Here is a 15,611-nt window from a genome sequence, read left to right as displayed (position 1 = left end):
AATGTGCCATACCTTAGAAGGCCCTGCTCCCAGTGGATACTGGCCTTACTTCAGATGGAAGTGTTTCCTGGAACAAGACCAAAGTGACTGAAGAATGGGAAGGGGTCAATATGGGGGAAAGCGTTCCCTGAACTAGTTTTAGGCTTAGGCCATTTAGTTTTAAGTGAAAGAGCCAGCAATAGCTAGAAAACATGGTTTTTTAAAAAAAATTCTTAAGGCTGTACCTCAGTGAAGATGAGGCTGCCGCTGAAGACAGCAGTTGCATGTTGAATTTCCCACCACCTTCCATAATAACAGCTAATTCAATTCTCCATGTGTGCTGACATCCTTATGAAGAAGTGTGTGGCATTGCCCCTGGCAGTAATGGCAAGTGATTTGGAGGGGGGTGGGTTAAAACATGGCTAGTGGGTTGAAGGGATCTGGTCCTGGCTTGTTAAATGACATTAAACCAGATTTCCCTGGTTCAGTCAGAATGCGGAATAATGCAAACCATAAACTAAACTCCAAAGTGATGTACAAGGAGAGGGGAGGCCTTTTAGATAAGCATTTGACTGCAATGCTTGTTCAGCACATCGAAACCTTGGTTTATGGAGCCCCAAGCCGAACCAGACACATCTGCCACTATTTCTAACAATACTAGCTATCCAGCAAGCCACCCTTCAAGAATATTCTGATTGGTTTGCCTCCACTCTGTACATCTGATTAACTGAGTTGCCTCTTGTTTGTCCAGCGCAAATGAATTAAAACTGCTGAGCTGGGCAGATCTTGGAGCAACTAAGGCAAATGTGCTGTGTATGTGTATGTTTGGCAGCCTCTTTCTAATTATATCTTTGTACCAGGATTTTTTCTTGTAAATATGAAGAAAGCATGTAAGTCATTGCGCTCAAATATTTGCACTCTTTGTCCCAAAGCTGTTATTCTTCTTCTTTTTTTCTTGCTCTGTGGGTCAGGCCAAGTGCCAATCAAAGTTGTTTTTCAAGCCATGCAGTGAAATTGTAGAACAGCTACGCCCCCCCCCCCCGCCCTGCTGTCTTCCAAAGAAGGGTTTGGCTTTTGGAGAACTGGTGTGGGGGAGGGCTGGGTAGGATAATACACACTTTAAAAAAAAAAGTTGACTGTCTGTAGGCTTATAAAAATGTGTTTTGTGCTAACAAATGTGTATGTTTGGTACGTGCATTTATTTATCCCCCTCCTCCCCCTCTTCTAAGCTCTTGGATCATATTATACATCATACTTGATGTTTCTTCCTGCTTTCTAATCTGTGAGAAGTTTCATGGATTTGAGAAGCACAGAGCAATACCATTGGATTTAACTGTTGCATTTCTGGGCCAGGTGTTCCTGTAGGGTGAGTTCTCCCCATCACTCTAGAGAAGCCTTGCTCAACCTTGTCTCCCCAGGTGTCGTTGGACTACAACTCCCAGCTTCCTTAGGTAGCATGGCCACTGGTCAAGGATGATGGGAGTTGAGAAAGGCTGCTCCAGAGTATTGTGGTTCATGTTAGTTCTGCCCCATCCCCAAACATGGGTTTTGCAAGAGGGTGGAAATAAGCTGTGAGCCAGGGAAAGTCTTGCATACTAGCTAGATGGTCTTATGAAGGCCCACCCTTATTATAGCCCTGTCCCAAGCTGTAGTTTGGGAAATACAGTGCTGCATTAATTTGCAGGGTTGTTCTACAGATCACAGAGTTAATGGGAACAAAGTGATCTCAAAACTCCCAAGGCAATATATGTTTTCTAAATAGTGGTGTTACTTTATGTGATCAAACCCGTCCTGGTATATTGTCATCCATTTTTGTGGGCATTTCTAAGTCACGTCCACACCATGTATTAAAGCACATAGCGTTCCCCAAATAATCATGGGAACTGTGGTTTGTTAAGGGTGTTGGGAATTGTAGGCCTGTGGGGATAAACTGCAGTTTCCAGGATTCTTTGGGGAAAGCTGTGACTGTTAAAGGGGTATGAATGCACTTTCATACTGGTTTATAAATGTCACGGTTCCAGATTGAAGACTCCTTGGATGTGGAGTGCTGCGAAGTGTTGAGGCTATTCTTAGCACAGAATTCCCAGAACCTTCACAAAAGCCATAATTCCTCAGGGATCTTTCTGGGAAGTCTTTTTTGTGAAATTGGTTCTAAACTGCTTTAAGATGTGAAGTATAGATCTGGTGGTCCTGTTTGTCAGACTTGGCTGGAAGCCCTGAGTATGTTTGCTTAAGAGTAAACCTCATTAAACTCAGTAGGATTGGCTTCTGTGTAAACATGCATAAGGTAGGTTTGCACGTATTGGCCAAATTTAGAGTTGCATAGTGAGAGCTTGCCTTTCGTGTTTCATTTCTCAGCTCTCACTAAGTAACCTGCAGGCCATATTGGGCTTTCTGAAGTCTCTGCATCTTTGTCACTCCCTAAGCCATCAGTCCAGTCTGGGCTGTCAAGTTTTCTTGGGATGCACTGAAGAGCTAGAAAAATCATACATGTATGAATTGGGCAGTAACAGCTAGTGTGAGCATCAGTTGCAGGGAGCGACCGTTTTAGGCACGTCCGATATGTGTGTGACCTTGCTGAACCTGAAAGTGACCCAAAAATGTCACAGAAAGGGGCGGAACAGGGTGTTTGCTGGCATTTTCAATTGTGTTTCAAATATACATGGTACTTTGGAATGTTAAAGGTAAAGGGACCCCTGACCGTTAGGTCCAGTTGTGGCCGACTTTGGGGTTGCGGCGCTCATCTCGCTTTATTGGCCAAGGGAGCCAGCGTACAGCTTCTGGGTCATGTGGCCAGCATGACGAAGCCGCTTCTGGCGAACCAGAGCAGCGCATGGAAACACCGTTTACCTTCTCGCCGGAGCAGTACCTATTTATCTACTAGCACTTTGACGTGCTTTTGAACTGCTAGGTTGGCAGGAGCAGGGACCAAGCAACGGGCGCTCACCCTGTCGCGGGGATTCGAACCGCCATTTGGAATGTAACCCCTGTGTAAATTGGGAGTTGTCTCTACATACAAGTTCCATGCCCCATCCCTGCACGTAGAAGGGTTAAAGTAATCTCCCATTGGGTGATGCATTGTGAGTTCAAGTTCCCATGGGGAACTTGATCCCACAGCTGATCCCTGCAGAAAGCAGCTATGTCAGCCGTATGCTTGGGAGCTGAGAAGTGCTGACCACAAGGCTTGCAAAGCACTTTGCACAGTGCTTCCCAAATTCCTGACAATCAGCTGGTTGCCAGGCGCTGGGAGTTGCTGAGCAAGGCCAGTGCTCAGAGCTTCTGAAGTGCTGGGCGTAGGACTGTCAAACCCCCTTGCTATGTGGTTCACAATGTTGTCAGGAGTTTGGGAAGCACTGCTCAAGGGGACTTTGCCAGGTAGGTGAGGCATCACGTGATTGATGCGTGGGTTGTCCCACCCACCTGTCAGAGTTGACCCGCAGGAGTGGCCAGAAAGGTTCCTCTTCCCTGATCTGAGGAAATCACACATGCACGAACGGGGTGCTAGCAACTAGTGTGAATATGGCTTGATTCACAACTCACATGCCATTGTAAGCCAAATTATGGTTTATTGGGATCGTGTTGGCAAGTGGCTTCCATAGAGGTTGCTTTGCTCCTCTGTTTTTACTCAGCATGTCATGGTAGTAAAGAGGACTGGGGAGGAGGTGGCTAAGGGCTTCTCAGCAGGAGCTGGCGTGTTCACACAGTTCCAGGAAGCCAGAATTAGGCCTGGTTCACATGCCACTGTAAGCTAATCCGTTGCAGGGGAGAGTGGCAATCTCCAGAATAGCGAGTCAGGAGTCAAGCTGCACTTAATCTATGGGGGTTGAGCACTAAGGGCAATTCCCAGCGTTGCTGTTGGGAGGGGTAGTAGTGCAAAAGAGGACGTACCTCAGAGAAGAGGTACTTCATAATACTGGGGTATAGAGTTACCGTTGTGGTCTTTAAAACAAGTACAGTCGTACCTCCACTTACGTATCCCTCCACTTACATAAACTTCGGGATATGTAAGCAGCAAACCCGAACATATATTTCTGGGTTTTTGCCGCGTGTGTGCATGCAGAAGCGGTCTCTCCGATTGCGAAAGCCTTGGGATCCGGCCGTACCTCTGGAACGGATCCTGTCCACAACTGGAGGTACCACTGTAGAAGCTTTACCACTCACCTAGCTTAGCCACATGGGCTAGGAAGGGGATTAGTGTTGAATATACAGTGGTACCTCGGGTTACAGACGTTTTAGGTTTACAGACACTTCAGGTTACAGAGTCTGCTAACCCAGAAATAGTACCTTGGGTTAAGAACTTTGCTTCAGGATGAGAACAGAAATCGGGCAGCGGCAGCGGGAAGCCCCATTAGCTAAAGTGATACCTCAGGTTAAGAACAGTTTAAGGTTAAGAACAGGCCTCCGGAACGAATTAAGTTCTTAACTTGAGGTACCACTGTATAGATTGTGTGTGACTAGGGTTCGTAACTCAAGAGTGCAATACCAAACCAGAGAATGCCTGCAGATAACTTTTTGTGACATTAAAGACCAACCCAAAAATTTATTGCTCAGAAGCAAATCTCACTGAAATCTTTAGAAATTTGGAGTGAATATGCTTCAGATTGCTTGGTGCTGTATGTCCTGGTGATGTTATAGTTCTGAGCTGGGATTTGATGCCAGGTTTCAACAATTGTCTTTTTTGGTGACCCTGAGCAAGTTGCTGTTGCATTTGTTTTCCAACTGCAAAATATCAGTAATTGTGACCTGCCTCACAGGGTTATTGTGAGCATAAAGGAGGTGATGACATATTTGTACCCACCCAGTGCCTTGGGGATAAGGCATGCTATAAATCTAATTAGTGAAATATGTTTATTTGCTCCAGAAAAGTAGGTTATAGAGAGTGGGACAAACATGGGGTGACATGCAAGTTCTAATAAACTGGTGTTTTACTCCTGTCCAAAATTAAATTAATTTTATTTAGATACTTTATTGCCTTAATATAATTTGTACAGCACCTAACACACCATCTGTACTGTACTTTAGTAATAGCAACAATAGGAGTGTCTCCACATATAATTTTAGCAGTAGTTTGCTTCTAATTCAGACGATGCTTTGACTTTCCCAGGGACTATTTATGGATTGCTACGCAAATTACTGCTGTTCATGCAAACCATTGGAGGGTTATGATTGCAGGTTGGATTGCAGTGTGCAATGTCTTTTTAGTTACCACATTCCAGGTGACACAATTTGTATAATATGGAAATCCTGTACTAATTATGCAGAGATGTGCTGAATTGGCATGCTGATTTCCATGGTTTCAATATGCAATTCTTCTATAGTTCTGCCAACTTCCAGAAGTAGGGATGGCTGTTTTATACATTACCTGGCTTTGCCTCTGACCATACACTCTACCAGAAGCCATAGCAAATCCTGGCTGTCTCTAATCATGTGTGTTGGATGCATGTTTTCAGCTGCTGGTTTGTCACATTCACACTTTATGGTTGCAGCTGCTGGCATGAGACTTAAGTTTACCCAAGTTTGTACCTTAAGCATGTGTGAACAGGATGAGAGAGAGATGAGATTGTGGAAGGATTTCTTTTTTAATCTTTGTTGCTGTTGGGAAGAGGGGATTCTTGAGGCCTTGCCTGCTCTACTTTAATGGCACAGCAATGTTTGCTGAAGGTGTTGGTTGGTTCAGTTTTTGCCCCTATTTTTTCTTTACTTTCCAACAGTCCAGAGTCCCCCACCATCCACCCCAGTCTCTTCTTGGGCATTGAGTCTAGCTGAGTATCTCCTCAACAAGCTTTGTTAAAGCAGTAGGGTGGGCTAACAGACTGTTCAGTGTCTGGTGAAAACTGATAGGCTTTTGCAATATTCATAGTGGTGGGAGATCGACACTTGATCTCAATCCCATATAATCTTCTTAGGCACACACACACACACCCAAACCTGCCTTGAGCACAATCTAGGAAAGCTTATTTTCAGTTACCAAGGACCTGGCAATTACAAATACAGTGGTACCTCGGGTTAAGTACTTAATTCGTTCCGGAGGTCCGTTCTTAACCTGAAATTATTCTTAACCTGAAGCACCACTTTAGCTAATGGGGCCTCCTGCTGCCGCTGCACCGCCGGAGCACAATTTCTGTTCTCATCCTGAAGCAAAGTTCTTAACCCGAGGTAATAATTCTGGGTTAGCGGAGTCTGTAACCTGAAGCGTATGTAACCTGAAGCATATGTAACCTGAGGTACCACTGTACTGCTTAAGTAGCATGGTGGGCAGAAACACTGGCATCTCTGTTTTTTCATCTTTGTTTTTCACGAGGCCTTTTGAATGGTTGATCAAGAAAGATAAGAAATTCCATAAGGATTAACTGATTGAATTTGCCTGTTCAGAGTAGGCTGTGTTTAGGATGGGGAATTAAGAATGCTGCCAAATATTTTACTGTTTGGCCACCATCAAGGGATTACATGATATACTTTGTTTTAAATGTGCCAGGAATTCAAAGTGCTGCTGAAATCTAATGAAAGCTTAAATAATTAAGTGTTCACCACTAACTTTATTGGTCGTCTTCATGCCGCATACCTGATAAAACACCTATGGCTTCTTTGACTGGAAAGTTAGTCGTGAAAGCTTCTGAGATGCTTTTTTAAAAGATATTAAAATAGACCCATGTGCATAGATATATCCTTGAATTGATATGTACATAACATTAACTAGGGTTTCAGTGAAACTGAGGAACTTCCTGGTTCAAGCAAAATAATGTGTTCTTACTGATAACCTGTGGAGTGCTCTGTCAGAAAATATAGTTGTGATCAATGGTGCAAATGCAAGATTTCAGGTCTTCCCAATGTATTGAGTATTGGAAAATGGGCAGCATTTGCATCCTACCCCTATTAATGCACCCGGGACTGCCCACTTTTTGAGACAAGATCCTAGCAAGTTGAACAGCTGATTGGACTCAGTTGGACGTTGCTGAAAACATCGATCTGGTAGAACAACAGCATAGAGAATTACATAGTTGATAGAGTACTGTCTCCAAATAGTGTATTATCCTCATGCCCATAGTGAGCCACTTTGAGACTCAGATATGATGAAAAGTGCGATACAGTCTACCTTATTAAAATAAATAAAAAAATTAATGACACCAGGCAGCTGCTATTATAAACTGCTTAGAGGTTTTATTTACAAGTAACCAGTACACAGAAGCCCTTGTATCATTGCTCTCAAAGGACCATGGGATGCAGTAAAAAAGAAAAGAAAAGTAATCTGCCGCTTATACAAAGGCATTCTTGACTTCATGGAATATTTGACGGCAGTCAAGTAATAGGCGGTCAATTGACCAGCATCTCAACTCTATGTTATAAATAGATTTGCAGTTTATTTCAGGCCTTTGGTCAGAATCTATATCTAGCATGGCAGAATAAAAAACTTTTCAAGCTTCTTGCTTGAAAAGTTTTGAGAAAGTGTACAATACTTTCTTACCACTAGGGCCTTAGAAGAAGAGTTTGGATTTGATATCCCGCCTTTCACTCCCCTTCAGAAGTCTCAAAGCGGCTAACATTCTCCTTTCCCTTCCTCCCCCACAACAAACACTCTGTGAAGTGAGTGGGGCTGAGAGACTTCAGAGAAGTGTGACTGGCCCAAGGTCACCCAGCAGCTGCATGTGGAGGAGCGGAGATGCGAACCCGGTTCCCCAGATTACGTGTCTACCGCTCTTAACCACTACACCACACTGGCTCTCTTAGCTCAGTAGTAGAGTATCTGCTTTGGGTGCAGAAGGTCTCAGGGTTCCATTCCAAGCATTTCCAGGTGGGGCTAGGAAAGACCCTTTTCTGGAATCTTGAAGAGCAGCTGCCGCTAGCATAAACCGTGTTGCGCTAGATAGACCAATGGTCTGACTTACAAATTATTTATTCTGAGCATGTCTGTTTAGCACAATATGGCCAAGCTGCCATTGTACTATAAAACCCCTTAACATACCTATAAAGCACTTTTTTATTTTCTCACTTTCTACTTGATTAAATAAATGAAAACATCATTTAAATATAGTTAATTTAAATCATCCCAGCCTTGTTGATTCTCTGCTGAAAATAGTGGCTGGAACAGGATGAGAGAGTAGAATGATCCGCCTCATTATATAGATGGGCCATTTCCTGGTTCTCAGGAGTGAAAGAGAGAACTTTGCATAGTTCTCAATGGCGAATTTAGAAACAATTTTAGTTTCTTACTACATTTGTGCCCCACATTTCCTCCAGGAAGTCTAAGGCTGTGTTCATGGCTTTCTTTCCCCCCTTCCTTTTTATTCTCACAACAACCCTGTAAAGTAGGTTAGATTGAGATAGTGAGTGCTCCAAGGTCTCCCAGTGAGTTGATGGCTGTAGTGGGATTTGGACAAAGCCCACCCCCTTAAGTAAAGAAGAAGAAGCAAACTCCAAAACAGCCGTGAGGATAGAGAATGAACATTGAGCACAGAATGACTGGAGAGGAAGGGAAATGAGGGGGTGGATGAAATGGAGTGGCTAGAAACCTGAGCAAGAAGCTCTGCATGCTGCAACATTTTGTTGTCGAGTGATGCTGGTGTCTCTTCATGCTGGATACTGGGGACAGATAACAGAGGAAGGCTTACTGACTTCATGCCCTGGTTTTAAGCTTCCCAGCAGCATATGGCTGGTTGCTGTTCCAAACAGCATGCTGGATTTGAAGAGCCCGTAGTCGGATCCATCTGGGCTCTTGTTCTTTCTTAAACCTCCCAACAGCCCTGAAAGACAGAAACAGCTGGAAAGGGATCGGATTGGGTTGGGCAGTGTATCTCCACTCCACCCGCCACCAGCTACTAATGGTCTCACCCAGGGCTCATGCTGCCATAATTCATCTTTCTCTCTCTGACCACAGACTGAGGTTCCGAAGCCAAGCAACTTGAGCTGAGCACTGGGAGAGCCAAGTTGAAGGCAGAAGAGGGGTAGACACTGCCGTAACCAATCTGCTCCTCCTTTCCCAGCAAAATCTCTCAAGGTTCCTGAGCAAAACAAGCACAAGCCCTGTTGTGGTCTGGAGAAGGTGGGGTGTGGGTGTCTGTACCATTCACCAGCCGTTCCCAGATTTTGAGTGTCTGGGACATAGAGATCAGACCATAGAGATCTTCCATGCCTATACAGCCTGGCTGAAGCTAGACAGGTGGGAACACTTTATGGCACCAAGCCTTCAATCTTCTCAGGCTACAATAGCAGAATAACCTCCCAGTTAGCTGTAGCATTACTGCTTCGCTGTGCTTAAACAACAAAAATTATGATTAGCACACCCAGTTAGCGTTAAATGAATATTAAAAGATTAACTATATCATTCTGTCCCTGCCTTTTGCCGCTCCTTTGTCACACCCTGCCCTCTCCATATAGGTGTTACCCATCGGCATCCATGCTAAGTTAAACCCTAATTTCCCAAGGCAGGCCGAGGTATGGGCAGCAGGCCAGGCCTCTGTGCATCCTCCATTTGCTGCTTTGCTGCTGCCTCCTGTGCCAATTCAGCTACTTTGTTAGACTGAAAAGGAGGAGGAATAATCACACTGTCATTGCTAGGCAACTCAGTGTGTGAGCCCACAACCAGGTTTGGTTTAGATGAGGGATGTTGCAGGGTTCTGGAATCGATGCCAAGAATCTGGCAGAAGCATCAACCCACCCAGAGCAGAAACTCACTGTGCTAGAATCTGGCAAGGCTCTTCAGTACCTTCAGTGTCTTCTCAACCAAAGTAAATCTCTGATGCCTTTGGTTCACTGTAGGGCAGATTATTTAATTGATCCAATGCCACAATGAAAGCTGCTTACATGGACACCAAGGTGTAGCAGGTTTTTGGGTGCACTAAAATTGATATATTTTGGGATCCAACCACATTTATCAAAATGGGACTATGAATTGCTACCTGGCCATAGAGGTGACTCTTGTGTTGCATATTGTGGTTTCTTTTACTGCCATTTTAGGATTAGCCATTTCTCTGTTTGGTCCATGAGGTCCTCATGTGCTTTACCAATCTTAAATCCACATAATGTTTGTACAGCCCCTGGGATACTTGGTTGGTTGTAGTCAACCAATGTTTACTCAGAGTAAACCCATGGACCTAATTACAGATAGGTAGCCGTGTTGGTCTGCCATAGTCAAAACAAAAAAAATTCCTTCCAGTAGCACCTTAAAGACCAACTAAGTTAGTTCTTGGTATGAGCTTTCGTGTGCATGCACACTTCTTCAGATACACACTGTGTATCTGAAGAAGTGTGCATGCACACGAAAGCTCATACCATGGACCTAAGTTAGTCATGGCCATTAATTTCAGCGGCTCTGCTCTGAGTAGAAGTTAGTTGAATGCAACCCATTGTCGTATCTGAATGAAGAAAGGTGATCATTATGTGAGAACAAGAACAATATTGCTTTGTACCCAACATGTTGCTTGGATGAAGGAAGAAGGGATAATTTTCTATGTTACACCGAAGCAACACTGAGTTTCTCACAGTGTGTGCACTCAGTAGGGAGCTGAATTCAGTCGTGCTCCTGGGCAAGTGTATATATGTATGGTATGTACTTGAGAAATTACATAGGGCAGTGTTCCCCAACCTTGGGCCTCCAGCTGTTTTTGGACTACAACTCCCATCATCCCTCGCTATCAAGACCAGTGGTCAAGGATATTGGGAATTGTAGTCCAAAAACAGCTGGAGGCCCAAGGTTGGGGAACACTGATGTCATAGGGCATTTACATAAGAGGGCCTTTTCAGTAGTGGCTCCCTGTCTGTGGAATGCCCTGTCCAATTAGGCCTGCCTGGCATTGGCATTACTGCCTTTTCAGCACCAGAATGAAAATTTCCACCCAGGCACCTGCCTGTTATTATTTTTTCTTTCCTCCTATTTAACAGTTTGTTTCAGTCTGCTGTTCATGGTGATTGTACGGAAAGCTAGGATTGAGATGTTTAAATTGGTGCATGATCTCTCTTTTTTTACTGTTGTATGTAGTATTTTGTGCTTTGGGTTGCCTTGAGACACTTATAGTATAAGGTGATGCATAAGTAAAGTGGCAAAGATGGTAATATTTCTTGCACTCATCTTTTGGTTCAGGGTTGGGGAACTTTAGGCCTGGGGCCAAGTGTGGCTCTCCAAGCCGATCTGGCTGTTGGGATTATCCCTGCCCCCTAGGCCTGCCCTTCACTGGCCCTGCTTTGCACCCTCCTTGAATGCTTTTGCCTGGCTGGAATCATAGAATTGTAGAGTTGGAAGGGACCATGAGGGTCACCCAGTCCAGCCCCTGCACTGCAGGAAACCTTTGCCCAATGTGGGGCTCGAACCCACAACCCTAAGCTTAAGAGTCTCATGCTCTACCAACTGTGTCCTTAATTTCTGACAATGTCACTTGCTTGTCAGGAGGAAGAGTGTATGATTGTATTAGAAATTAGCCTACAGAACAAAGGTGAAATTTACATTCCTTGTTCTGCCTGCTTTTGCCTCTAAACCCTCCCGCCACAAGGGATGTGCTCCTTGGACTGAAAAAGGTTCCCTACACCTGTTTTATCTGTATACCTGAACCATGTTTGATGTACAGCAAAAAGGTAATGTTTGAGTGGCGCCACTTTCTTCCTTTATTAAAAAACATGGCGGCCTGGTGATTGGATGCACCGTGGTCTAAGACACCCTGTTTCATTTTGATGCATACCATATCTTTTTCAGTTGCAAACCTGTAAGGAAAGGGTGCATACACAGTCTTTGGGTTTTCTTTATCCAAACAAGCTTTGGAGGGGGGTTGGGCTCTGACTTCTGCTTCTAATTTCCACAGAGGATAGGAGTAAACAACTGCAAAGGGATGCTGTCGTCTGACTTGCTGGGCTGAAAATCTGGCTTTGAGTGGGTGGGTCAACATGTCTTGCCTGGAAGCCTGCCAAGCTGAGCACAGCAGCTCACAACCACCGAGTTCCCTTTTCTTCCATCGCGTGCCTGTAGAATTGAAAGGCAAGCGGCTATAATGCTTCTAAACTTCCCCATTCTGAAATACCCATGTGTGTATTTTTCTCTCCCCTCTTCTTCTCAATGCAGCAGAACCACATAGCACACCCTAGGTTGTGTCATGCTTAAATTTTAAGTTAAAGGTAAAGGTAAAGGTACCCCTGCCCGTACGGGCCAGTCTTGACAGACTCTGGGGTTGTGCGCCCATCTCACTTAAGAGGCCAGGGGCCAGCGCTGTCCGGAGACAGGTTGGCAGGCGCTGGGACCGAGCAGCGGGAGCGCACCCCGCCGCAGGGATTCGAACCGCCGACCTTTCGATCGGCAAGCCCTAGGCGCTGAGGCTTTAACCCACAGCGCCACCTGCGTCCCAAAATTTTAAGTTACTTACATTTAAATTTATGACTTACCATTGGATCTATGCTCAACCCTTGAGGCAGTTTAAAAGTCCAGCTATGATGACATGAAAGCGAATAGAAATGCAATCTAAAGGGCCACACAGAAATAATAGTAAAGAGTTACAGGAAGGAAAAGTCAGCATTCTGTTATTCAACCTAAATTTTTCCTTGAGAAATGAAAATTTGTTAAATTCAACTTCTCTGGGGCAGAGTTGTATTGAGAGCCTGCCACAGCAAGCAAAGGTGGTTCATATGAGAATCTTATTGAACTTAGTAGGACTTAAACCTGAGTAATAGTCTACACTTTAAGTTCATGTGTCAGGATTTATACATCAAAGTTCTGAAAACTGATGGTTGCAGATGTTGCCGTTAGGGATTGGGGAGAAATTTGATTTGGTTAGCATTCAAAGGCATAGGGTTCAGTGTGCATAAAAATGCATATATTGGTGGAAATGACATACAAACATGCACTTTATTAGAGAAAATTGCTTTGCAAAAATGTGTATATTAGGCAAAAATAAAAAAATAGCATGGAGAGAAAATCATACTAAAATGCTGGCAAATAAGGGCTTTTTTACCAAGTTGCAAATTCAGGTGGAAATGTGGAGAGCTGAACTTGCCCAGGGAGAATAATAGCAATCTTAGATAGAGAGATCTTTCTGCAATTTAGGTACACCTGGTAGAACAACCTGGTAATGTTGCCTCTTTGCCTTCTAATTACACTCTGGATGGATGGATGTCTTGAGATCACAAAGGAATCTAATTTTATATCTTAAGCAAACACCAAACAAGTAACTCTGCCAAAAGAAACAAATATGCTTATTGAAAAGTGGCTGTCTTAATTATGTGGATTGTGTAATTGTTAGTTTCTGTTTCTATGGTGATAGTGCGGCTTTTTTTATGTCTTACCTACCTCAGATTTTCTAAAGCAGATGTTTCTCGCAGGTTTTCAGTATCCCAGAATGCTGTTGGGGTGTGATACCGGGTGAGTGATCTTTCTGGGGATATAAACTACCATTAGATTCATCAGTTGTATTATTTAACTATATAAAAGACCTAGTCCTATCTGAAGAAATGATAATAACCTCTTGAGAGCAGCAGGTATCACAATTCTTGCAAACTGGGAATTAACATTAGAAGAGTGGATTTTAAGGATCTGGGACATAGTTTATATGGTGAAGTTAACTAATTCGTTAGGAGAGACGGCAGGCAACTAAGCAACCTTTTTATTGAAAATTGGAGCATGTTTGTCACATATTGATGCAACAGAATTCAAGAAATTATAGTACCATAAGCATTTTGGGGTCCACTGTAATAGGACCACTGTTATCTCATACTATTATGTTATATTGTATACATCTGATACGTACAGTAAAATTAATTTTAAAAGCAGTTTAACCTCTATGTAAACTCTGTGCAAGCAAATCAGGGTGATCGCTCAATAAATAGGTTGTCAGGAGGGCCCTATAGAGAGGTGGTGTTAAATGAGAATGAATTGGCACCTTGTAGAGAAAAAGACTGGCTGCATTCTGTAGCCTGCCTCTTTGAATTAGGGTATATGGTAGTTTATGGATTAAGGGTTCAGTTCCCAAGCACTGCAACAACATGTTGTTCTATGCTGAGCATGTTGGCAAACCTCTTTTTTTCTATGGTGGTCCAACATTCCCAACCAACAGGACCAAAGAACCACAACAAAGGGCATTGACTAGAAGTTGTGGATGCCTGGGCATGGAGCATCTTCTGGGAGTCACAAAGAGGGCACAGAGACTTGGGGCAATGCTGCCAAGTGTACTAACCATTTCAAAAACACTTGGTTTCAAACCTTGTGTGGTTAGCATTGCTGCTGACACTGCTTAACCACAGGCAAGACCAGCTGCAGGAAGGAGGGAGGTGGGAAGGTGCAATTCTGCAACCTTAACCTAGGCCTAGCTACTTGTGATGTTTGCTTGCATGAATGCTTCCACAAGTGTGGCCTTGGTTATGTTTTTCTCTTAAGCTGAAAGCTGCAGTCAGGAATGCTCGCTGGGTGGATAGAAGCACCTACGTCACTGCCTGTGGGTCATTTTTCTTAGCTGCTTTTTGCCATCTTGGGAAAATGCAATTTTTGAAGAGTTTTTTTTTTAAGTGAAGAGCAGTGTGGTTGGAGAGTTGTAGCCTGTCACCTGTCTGCTTGACCATTGCCCATCTTGGCTGGTGAAATCAAGCTACATGAGAATTGCTAGTTGGGTCCAGAAGGCTTTGACTGAGAGAGGGAGATGTTCTGGCCGCCTTGAAGGAGGGAGTAGTGCTAGGCCTTCTCTGGACCTCTTGATTCAGCCAGCTATAAACCAGTAGTTAATCTTTCTTGGCTTTTTGGTGATAACAACATTTCAGCAGCTTGTGGCTGTTCAGCTGAAGGCATTGCTGGACGGTACAGATTTGTTTAGACCCATTTCATTGCAGCTCCCAGCCTGATTTGGGGGCAGCAATGGCTTGGGTGAGCCTAGTGAATGACCTTTGCTGGGAGAGCAACAGGAAAGTGCTTCCTTGCTGGTTCTCTTGGACCTTTCAGTACTGTTCAATAGCATCAGCCAGTGGTATCCTTCTGGGTTGCCTGCCCTAGATAAGGTTGGAGACGCTGTCTAAAAGCAGTTACACTCCTGTCTGATAGGTCTGTTCCAGAAAGTGGGACTTGTGTGCTGGTGTTCAGCACAATGACTCTTAATCCTGAGAAGTACCACAAAGTTCCGTGTTTCTATGAAACTACTGGGAGAGGTCATTGGGAGATTTGGACACGGGTGTTGCCAGTATACTGATGAAATAAAGTTCTGCTTCTCAACATTGGATCCTGGTGTGTTCACATGGACTGGGTGAGGGCTAATCATAATAAGCAGATGTGCTCTTGGTGAACAGTCCATCAGTACAAGTGACTGGATTGTGCTCGATGGCGAGTCTCATTCCCTGTTCTCAGCAATTTACAGTTGTGAGTTACCGTAATGTACTGTGTGTGCCACGCAGTTCAGGCCCTCATCTGTTCCCTCACCGTAGGTCACTTTCCCCTCTCATTCCAACCTTATTCACTTCAGGAACTTTATTGGTATTGAGGTGGATTTGAGGCTTGTGGTAGTGTGGTCAGATGTGTGGGATTCAGGGATAGAAACTGTTTACAAGAGAGTAAATGGCCACAGAATGATCTGCACATAGTTGCTTTGATATAAAGTAGGGGTGGTGAAACTCAGGGCTGGGGCCCAAAATTCAGCTCTTCAAAACTCTGTCTGGACCTCAGGAGTCTTCTCCAGGCCATC

General features: G+C 44.1%; 1 protein-coding gene and 1 long non-coding RNA gene across 2 annotated transcripts in view; one reads left to right on the top strand and one right to left on the bottom strand.

The window, feature by feature from the left end:
* SESN3 (sestrin 3) overlaps positions 1–15,611 on the top strand; it is a 61,111-nt gene that overhangs the window by 7,346 nt on the left and 38,154 nt on the right. The gene's annotated exons all lie outside the window — the stretch shown is intronic.
* On the bottom strand, positions 7,116–8,346 carry LOC307215219. The gene is made up of 2 exons (XR_013838397.1): positions 7,693–8,346; positions 7,116–7,443 (listed from the first exon to the last, which is right to left on the bottom strand). It is a non-coding gene; the product is annotated as an uncharacterized lncRNA (long non-coding RNA).

Source organism: Podarcis cretensis, assembly GCF_951804945.1.
Source record: "Podarcis cretensis genome assembly, chromosome: 4".
NCBI lineage: Eukaryota > Metazoa > Chordata > Lepidosauria > Squamata > Lacertidae > Podarcis > Podarcis cretensis.
This window is presented reverse-complemented; position numbering and strand designations above follow the sequence as displayed.